Below are 9716 nucleotides of genomic sequence, written 5' to 3'. Positions count from 1 at the left end.
TACACGAAATTAAAGTTTTCTTACCAAACCCCATCCGAAAATTCTATACAACATAAGAACTGTAATTTTCCACAGAATAACAACGAGAAGCATTTAAATGAAAGCAAGTTCAAACAAAACACGAATATTCATTCAGTAAATTCAATATATAAGTATCTAAAGAAACGCACTTTAAAAATCTTTTATACTTCTCGGATGGTGTACTTCCCATTCCTAAATCTTGTCCGTTCATTTCAGTTCCTCCACAGAAAAAGTATTTATTTCTTACATGGTTTTATTTTGTTTGGATTAGAATACTTCAGTTTTCGGAGCATTATTTCGGGATTCTGTACAAAGTCTTTGATTATTGAAGTCAGAGGGGGGGGGCACCCCTTTTAAAGCATCGCCCACAGGAGCCCATTACACAGAAATTCTACCATGTATATGGACCTGGTGCAAGCTTATTTTGTCGAAGTCGAAATGTCACCTTACTAGAGTGCAGTTAAAAATTTGAAAATGAAGATCTAAACTTCTCAAGTACTTTCTTCGTAGTTGATCATGGTTTAAACTAAAATGGGGATTGATAAATTAAACAGAAATAATACTAATTAAAATATGAGGAAATAAGAATGACAAATATTGAATGATTTAGTGACAAAGAGGCGGTCTTAGTTTAGTTTAGTTTATTTGTATTAACGGCCCCTTTTAAAGCAACACTAGTGTTATTTGGAGACGAACCTCGTACTTTTGAACCGTGGGCAGTTGATGAGAATGACACCTGAGCAGGAAAAAAATTGTGTGAAAACTAATTGGGTACAATGGAATTCATGACGTTTTATTTCCTTATTAATATAGACTTTTCAAGTAGTTAGTTATTCGCTAATATTGGAACATTATGAGCATAAATTAATATCTATCAAAAGAGGTTTTATTTTAAAATAAAAGTTTCAAAGCAAGAAAGCTTAAATTCCCCATATATGATTTATTTAAAAATAATGTCACATGTAATGAGAATTAGATGGACTGTTTCATAATTTTATTTTCAAAGTGTTGACATACATTTACGTTAATAATACTTGTCCTACCAAGGTAATTTGCTGTTTTATGCGAAATAAGTAAAATTCAGTAAAAGAGTGCGGCTTTTCGGTTATTTTTTTCAATGACACACCACTTAATCGCAAAATGCTATCATTTACTTTGCCCAATTTTAATAAAAAATATTTCCTAAAACATTAGAAATAAAAAAAAAAAATTGAGGAAAATTAATTTGACAGATGACGTCTTAAAATGGTGCATGACGAGGAGTGCTTAACACTAGACTATTCACTATGGGAACAGTAAGTACCACTGTTCGGATTCCGATTTATCACGGATGAGAGGAAAGACTGTAAGATGCACGTCACGCAAGGTGTATTCCCACCATGGAAACAGGACTTAATTCGACAAGGAAAACATCGCTAAGGAAATGTTACTTCTTATGCTCGCTTTAGCCCACTTGTTCCCATTATGGTTAGAAACATAGAATTGGAAAAGGGACTAGAAGAATTTTAACCCTATTTTGATGCAGGACAAGATAAAATCATGTGACTTGTGGTTAGAATTTGCATTCGCTGTAACCGCATTCTCCATTATATTTCAATGGCAGATTATTTATCGCCTTTAATTATTAAATTTTAAAACTTATTTAATCCAAGAATTACTTTTGTTGTGCAACTGGGTGCATAGACAAAGCTTCTGATAATAGTCCTTTATCCTCTCACAAGCATGTACAATAAACATATTATACTTATATCCACTTTAAATTTATTTAAACTTTCGTACCTTGGATCACTCAGTGATTTTGAAGTTTTAACTGATTAATATTTCATAGTTTAGTTATTTTATTTAATTTTATGAACTTGTTATTAAGCTTCATTTAAACTAATGTAACAGCATTGTATTTTACTACTTGCTTTATTTTAATCTCGAATGTGTTGCAAGTCCTTAGCTGCAAACTTGGCGTGATTATTTCTTGCCAATACAATTGTATATAAAAAAACATTATTGACGGATTAATAATTGTGTTATTATTTTAAAGAAAATGAAGTTCCGTATAATTTCCAATATATAGTGCCTTTTTTATCATAAATATTCGAACTGTATTATACTGTGAATGATATTAATGATATTAAATCATCACTGAAATAAAAGAGGGAAACTAAAACGTATGTTTTATTAAAAATGCTATATAGCAAAATTTTCGAAATGTTCGAGTAATAATTGCTCGTTTTCATAAATTTTAACTAAGATGTGAAAAGAAACAAGTGGATATTGTAAAGATAAGAAAATATTAAAGTAAGAAATGCTATCTTTACAGATAAAAATTTTGTCTGAATGCCAACATTTATTAATACCTTATGGTATGCACATAATATTTAATAACTTACGGTATACATATACCCTAAAACCAACGTTTTGGTAAAAATTTTGAATTTCTTTATTATTTTGCATTGAAGTCAACTCATTTAAAATTCCAAAAATTATTGTACTTCTGTTTCTGTGGTAGTCGGAAGCTAAGTTACTGCCAAAATTATAAACCAGAAGTGAAGTTTTTTAAACTGATATCAAACCATAGAAATATTAAAAATGTGTCTAAGTAGCAGTTTGGGTTGTTAACCTAAAGAGATGTCAAAATATCACTTCAGTTTATCTTATTTTATTTCACAATTAACTTTTTACGCTACAATCAGTCTCTAAATTTTGCAAAGCAATTTTTGCACTGCATGTTTCCCATATAGGACGATTTCCTTTAACGATGCTCAGTCAAAAGAAAACCATACATAAAAATTTGAAAAAAAAGTAATTTATAATTTGTTTGAGATAATTATAGAAAGTATTTGACAAATTATTAAAGTATTTGAGAAAATATTATGAAAGTATTTGTAATGTAAAATTAAAAGACATTTCTATGTAAATAAAAAAATTAAAATGTTAATAAAAGAAAATTAATCGCTTTTAATTACTGCAAAAAAAAATAACATGGTATAAATTAACAAACTTAACTATTGATGTTATGAAAAAGAAACTAATATTTTTTTAAAAACTGGGCTTAGTTTTCAAAGAATGATAATCTCAAAACAAGAAAAGAAAAAAAGAAACATTTTAGGAAATGTTATGCCAACTGTACCTAATGGCGAGAAGCAAAAGGCTGTGCAATAGTCTTTGAGTATGTCAAGACTTGCGATGTGGGGCCAAAAAAGGCATTCTTACTCTAAGAATCACCACAAGTCATGTGACTATTGTTGGGTCTTCACTTTATTTTTTCCAATTTTACGAAGTGAAAATGCACTTGTTGCAGAGTTTTATTTTTTTAGCGAAAAATTTCTTTTTATTTTGTCGTGTATATGTACCGGGTGATTCAAAAGTTTGTTTACATTTGAAAATTCAATAATGCATGGAATAATCTAGGTAAAGAGAAAAAACAGACACATTTGCTTGGAATGGCATAAGGTTTATTAAAACTAAAAAGTGAAAAATAATTATAGTATTATGTTAGAAGACTTTTGCTTGTCTAACGTGGTGTAGACCGAAAAAACCCATTTCAAACTCCGAGGGTCTATCCATTAACTTCAGAATTTGGTCTACCGAAAATCTTAAAACTTTCATGGATACCCCTCTGAAAGACTTTGGTTGTGAGATTATCTGAAGTCGCAAGCCTACTCTATCGCCTGATCTTATTAGCGTTGCTAATAGATAATACTCGAGACCATTTATCACCTCACCTTGAGATATGCTGTACTGTACTGTTGATAACATTGTTCCTGGACTACAAGAATTGTTGGCAAATGGTGGTCTACATGTGCAGCATTTGTTATGCATAACGTAGTCTTCGCTAAAAATACTTGCTAGACTAATTAGTGCTCTTGCCATTAAATGAAGAGTCATCTATTGAACATTTTTTGCATTTTTTTTGGGTTTCAATAACACCCAAACCATTTCAAGCATATGTGTCAATTATTACCTCTACCTACTACATCGTAAATTATTGATTTTTGAAACGTTGACGGACTACTTGAATCACCCGTAAATGCACTCTGCCAACATCTCGAGTTCTAAAATTCTCAGAATTTTCTGGTTCACTAAATGGAAATAAAAAAAAAATACGTTCTAACATGTTTTAGAATTCCAGATGAGTAAGGCAGCTGGGGATTAGAGTATTATTGCAATTACAAGTGGTTCAAGAACACATTCTATCCAATGTTGAATGTGGAAACATTCATTCCACGTCAGCACACATGGTAAACATTGATGAGGGAGGTCAAGAAATACCCGAATTCTTTATAGTCGCACTCTGGTGGTCTATTTCAATATAAAATGTTTTCCAATCCGTATAAAACTGACAATGCGGAGGAAGACAAGTAAATATAGAAGTGAATGAATGCGTAAGTGAAGAACAGGATTGCAAATCGTAGCTCTATTTTATCATCTTTTCTAACTAAATATGACGAAAGGGGAGAAACATACACCGGTTTTGTTTATCGTTATTGAACTAATGAAAATGAGAATGCGAAAAAAATCAAATTGTGTCCTTTGCCCATACTCCATCAGTGATATTGTAATCGACAATATAGGATGGGAACAACAAAGCAAAAATAAATTGTAAACTGTTTTGGAGTAATCTCTTAAGATCTCTTGAAATACTGAATCGGACCGACTCGAAAGCATGAAGAAAAAATATTTCTATAAATTGAAGTTCGTTTGTGTATACGAGTGATCACAGGCGATTTTAAAGACACTGAATAGAACTGACAGAAAGATAAAAAATGAATTTACTGAAGTTATAAAAAATAAATACGGAATGATATGGAAAGACATTTTATCCTTAATGAAAATTAGTTTAAATAAAAAGAAAGGAATACTTCCTTATTAATATTCGAAAACTCTTTACTAAGTGATAGAGGCAGGGATCACTAATAATTTGATTTTTACTGTTACGGAGAATATAGTAACGAAGCATACACATGTTCAATTCAGCTGGCTGACAATGAAAAAATGCAAGGCCAAGCCATCAGTTTCCATATTGGATCTTTCTTCCAACAAGATCCTGAGTAAGAATACTGCTTAATTTAGCCCAGTTCAGTGGCGTAACTTAAGTGGGGCAGATACGAAACGCCCTTTATGCTATTACCAGATACAAAATGAGAATAAGCATGCAAGAGAATAACATTTTTCGCTTTGCTTTCCCATATTTCGAATATAACAAAAAATTGTGGCTCGTAACAAAAAGGAAACATAACTGACCGCGTGAGTTGTGTGATGTCAATGCTTTTAATTCTTAAGAAAAAAATTCATTCTTGTAATTGGCGGTTAATGAATGTGTTTGGGGTATGGACAGAACATTAATGTTTGAGATTTCCCATCAAATTTTATACTGAAATCCGATTTTTCCCTACTATGGGTGTCGTCACGATAGCTCAGAAAATAAAAAACCGGAAGAATAAATTTAATTTAATATACGATTTTAACACCAGAATTTTGAATACATATCAAAATTTAAACCAAATACCTCAAACGTTTGAATGTCCCATTTCATGCGAGTCCGTGCAAAGAAGCTAGAAAATGCAGAACGCTAGATGAGTAGGTCTTAATTTCTCGTCATCGAAAACATGAATTTCTGTCAAACTGCAACATCAACCGGGAAAAGAGGTTCGATCTGCATGATTTTTTTTTTTAATTTTACATCTTGAATTCCTGAAAATATAATTTTACTAATGGTAAATACCGTCATTTGTAATCCGTAATAAACTGAATGTTGCAGTGGATTATTATGTGCAAGGATAGAACCCGTTACGAAACGCAAGGTCCCAAGACCACAAGACAAAAGCAATTGCCCATGTATCGTAGCTGTTAACTGGCTTATAAGCTGTTGTACGAAGCTGTTGTATAAATGTACGAAGTTAATGCACGAGTTCACTCAAGACTTGAAGAAAATAGAAACCTTTCATCTAAAATAATTCGAATTATTGAAAACTGCATATGCAAATGTATGCAATAAATGAAAACTAGAATTTTTAAGCTGAAAATGAATGCAAACTGTAACGGCTTGATCTAGACTGATCAAATAACGAAGCAGAATTTCCAGACAATTCTTTATTTTACAGCCCTATATATACAAAAGAACAACTAGTTCTAATCATGGTTAAATAGTTATTTACAAATGTAGTAGGAGACAACAGTCGAAGGTTTATCTTGAAACTTGGCTCTCCATCAATACGGAGAAACACCACAGGAAACTAACACGTTGTTAGTCATCACGACCATTCCATGGGTAGTTCTCGGACACCGAACTCGTGGGCGTAGTCGAACAATCTGCCTGCAGTTTGTTTCTGCTCTACCGAAAAATACCTCCTTTTAATTTACATTGGTCATTTGAGCTCTTTCGGCCAATCGGGATTCAGCAATATGCTCCCTCAGCGGCGCCAGTCGGTCGTGGGAAGGTCCTTTTAGTGATGCACCTTTCATAACTGACTATACTATAACACAGAGTTATAGTCCTTTCACAATGAGAAACATTTAGCATCCAGATGTTTGGACACTCATTTCTCTTTGAAGGTACTCTCCATACCTCTTGAGCGAGGAATTCCAACATGTGGTCTTTCAATGTAGTCGCCAATGAGCAAATGCGAGAACACCCAGGGGAAAAGATCCACCATCTGGTTATCTCGAGGAGTTCAGTAATTAAAAGCGACGACACAGCTGGCTGTGAATTTCTTATCAGTACTGGGAAACGGGGAGTGTTACAAAACATTTTTACATCAAACAGTTTTTACAAACACATAAAAAAGGAATAAGCATTAAGACAGTATAAAAAGTCAATATAAAATATATAGTATGCGAGTTTTTACAATATGATAAATTGGAAAAATGTCTGTTTGCAACACCATGAAAGACGGGGCTCTATAATTAAAAAATAAAACACATTTTTAATAAAAAAATATTGTTTTAGTTTCAGCATATTCAAAAATAAAATGCTAGACACACACGTATATATATGATTTAAAGAGTGTGCAGTGTAAGTACTAAAATTCAGGGTATACATTTTATCACATGACATTTTTGATAATGCTCATATTCTGACATTATACCTATAAATAACTTAAGTACAAAACACAACAAAAACAAAACGCTTGCAATCCTTAAAATTTTTAAAAAGCTCTTGTGTACACTTTTACAATGGCCTTTTTCTTTGTTTCAGAAAACATTTGAGCACGTGCTTTCTGATGAAATTACATGCATTTTTAGAGTACATGGTTTCTTTACTGTAATTAGAATTAAAAATTTTAAACATGGCAATATAATAAAATTTTAAAATAAATGGATCTCACTCACCAAAAGAGTTTATAAATTAAAGTTTATTGATTATTAATATTTTTCTGTAAAATTATTCTTTTATTTCCTAATAAGAATCTCTTCTAACGTAACCTCATTTATTGATGTAAAAATCAGTACTCCCAGAAATATAAACAGTTCGACTCAACTAAAACAGTTAAACCACGCAAGAAAAAGGATAAATTAAGGCATAAATAATCATGATTTGATATTTCAGTCTAGACGCTTCAATATTTTTAATGATTTTTCATTAACAGTCAGGTAAAGCAAGAATCATAAAAGCGATTGCCAATAATTTAAGTATTTTATGCAAAGAACAATTTCAGTTACATTCAAATAGGTTTTTGTTCATAAAAATCTAATGTTTTTTTTTTCTTGATATTATATTTAATTTCTTGATATTTATTGTTGTGATATATTTGGATTTACTTATAATTTCTAATCCTTGTTCTCTAGTTTATGTCACAACAAATTTTTTTTGTTTAAAATTGTCATATTTCCATTTTGTTAAACTACTGTTCCAAACGTGTTCCGTAAATTTAATGTTATTAGAAGCTATTTAAATACATTTCCCAATCTTTATATTTATTGTACCTATTAATCAATTCATCTCGAATTTGTGATTTGACGCCACAATTATTCATTATCTAAGAAATTACTAAATTCGGTACTATTCTGAAAAGGATTGTTTATAAAATTTATAATTTTCGGAACTATTAAAACATAATATTAAGTAGCAAATTCTTGAACATATGATCGATTTCAACGCATATGGTATTTTAGCATAACAGGCAATAAAATTAGAAGACAAGAGAAAGATGCAAGAATTTACACTCAAGATATTCTTACAAGATAATGCAGAATCGAAAAAATTAAAAATATTTCTACTGCTTTAAAAATAAAGCCCAACGAAAGGTACTTTAAGTTGTACCATTAATTACTGAATAGAAGATTGTCATAACAAGTAACAAATACTCACTCCTTGAGAAACTGGAGAAGTTCACATGGACCCAAGATCTAAAAAACTGATTAAAATCGGTATCTAAAACGGGTCAATTCAGCAGTAATGGAAAGTAGATTGGGAAGAGGATATTTTATCTTATTTTCCAACAAATACTCAACTAAAAATATCATGACAAGTAATTACTTTGTTCTCATTAAATATCTCGGGAAATGCAATATATAGATATCTTTGTTTTTGTTGCTAACATAACTGCTTTATATCCTAACCCTCCCTTGGACGCAACTACTTAACTAATTTCATTCTCAGAGGCAAATGGAAAGCAAAGATCTCCATCTCACTACACTTGTAAAAACAAGCTTTAGAAAAAAAGTACTAACTGAAATCCCACAGTACATACTCTCTAGGTTAAAAAAATATTAGAATAATGAACATGGCGCCTGGAACAATTATCAGTTCAGAATAATACTTTCTTTCATCGATAAATTTCAAAATGAAAACGAATTTGAATGTTATTTTCCTGCACGTTTCCTTATGCGATAAACTAATGGTCGAGTTGATGAAAAGACTTCATGAATGGACAGATCAAGTTGTATCCGGGCCGCTTCTAATCTTGAGATTTCATGTCCATGAGTTTCTTCGAATGTCTGAATTTCGGGCCAAGATTCGAAATCATTGAATTACTGTACGAATGAACTAGACATACGAAACACATTCATTATATTTTTTTACTAACAATAGTGAATGTATGCAAGTGCAGTACAATGCGGATTAATTAGAACATATACCCTCATCCTATTTGATGTTTTTTTAAATTTTAAACTGAATTTTAATTTAAAATTTATACTAGTTTTCATGATTTTACCATGAAAATAATATCAGATTAAGTGCCTTAAAAGTTTCTTTAAACCCATTCAAATTTTAAGTAAGTTTTTTAGTATAATTTGAATAGCATATTTTATCATTGTAAGGTAATTAAAATACGATTGAATTTTGTTCCGGTATTTTATGCAGGGTTGAATTTCCATTGGAAAATTCACATTAAAAATATTTACATATTTTTAATCACCTCAATTTCTTCCTCGATGTATAATTGGATATTTAGGAACATACTATCGCTGTTTCAACTTAAAGACGTCATTCTCTTTTGTAGAATTTCCCATTTCTTTCATTCAGTGAACAAAATATTCTCCGAGGTATACTATGAAACATTCAGTTACAGAAATAAATATTTAATACTAAATGATTCTACATTTAATCACTTTACTGACTATTTAAATTTTTCCCAAGTTCTTTATATTTTCTGTAGAATAATTGGATACGAGTAATATAATTTGGTTTTAGGACTTGAAAGACTTACGTTTTGTTGTTCTTCATTATCCTGAAGAGATACACCAGATTGAATAGC

Source organism: Argiope bruennichi, chromosome 7, assembly GCF_947563725.1.
Source record: "Argiope bruennichi chromosome 7, qqArgBrue1.1, whole genome shotgun sequence".
NCBI classification, from domain to species: domain Eukaryota; kingdom Metazoa; phylum Arthropoda; class Arachnida; order Araneae; family Araneidae; genus Argiope; species Argiope bruennichi.
This window is presented reverse-complemented; position numbering follows the sequence as displayed.